This window comes from Egretta garzetta, unplaced genomic scaffold, assembly GCF_000687185.1.
Source record: "Egretta garzetta isolate BGI_Z169 unplaced genomic scaffold, ASM68718v1 scaffold431, whole genome shotgun sequence".
NCBI classification, from domain to species: Eukaryota; Metazoa; Chordata; class Aves; order Pelecaniformes; family Ardeidae; genus Egretta; species Egretta garzetta.
In genome coordinates this window covers 71,643-71,970 of record NW_009258677.1, presented here as the reverse complement: position 1 = coordinate 71,970, position 328 = coordinate 71,643, and positions in this window count along the sequence as shown.

Genomic DNA, 328 nt, shown 5'->3' with positions numbered 1-328 from the left:
CTCGTGTAGCTGTGAGGGGGGGGTGGGCGGGGCGGGGCGCCCCCATTTTGAGGCCGGAAACCTCCATTTTGGGGCCGAACCGCTTCATTTTGAGCAAAATCACCCTTACTTCGGGGCCGCGCCTTTCATTTCAGGCCCTCAACGGGCGGGAAAGGCGCGATTTTTGGGCTGAAATCGCCCCGATTCGGGGCCGCCTTTGTCTGCGCGCGAGGGGGGAGGAGCTTCTTAAAAGGGGCCGCGCCGCGGTGGGTGGGAAAAGGGGGGGGGGTCCACCCCCCCCGGCCCGACGCTGCCCGCCCGCCGGTTCCCTTGGCCCCCGTCCGGTTGC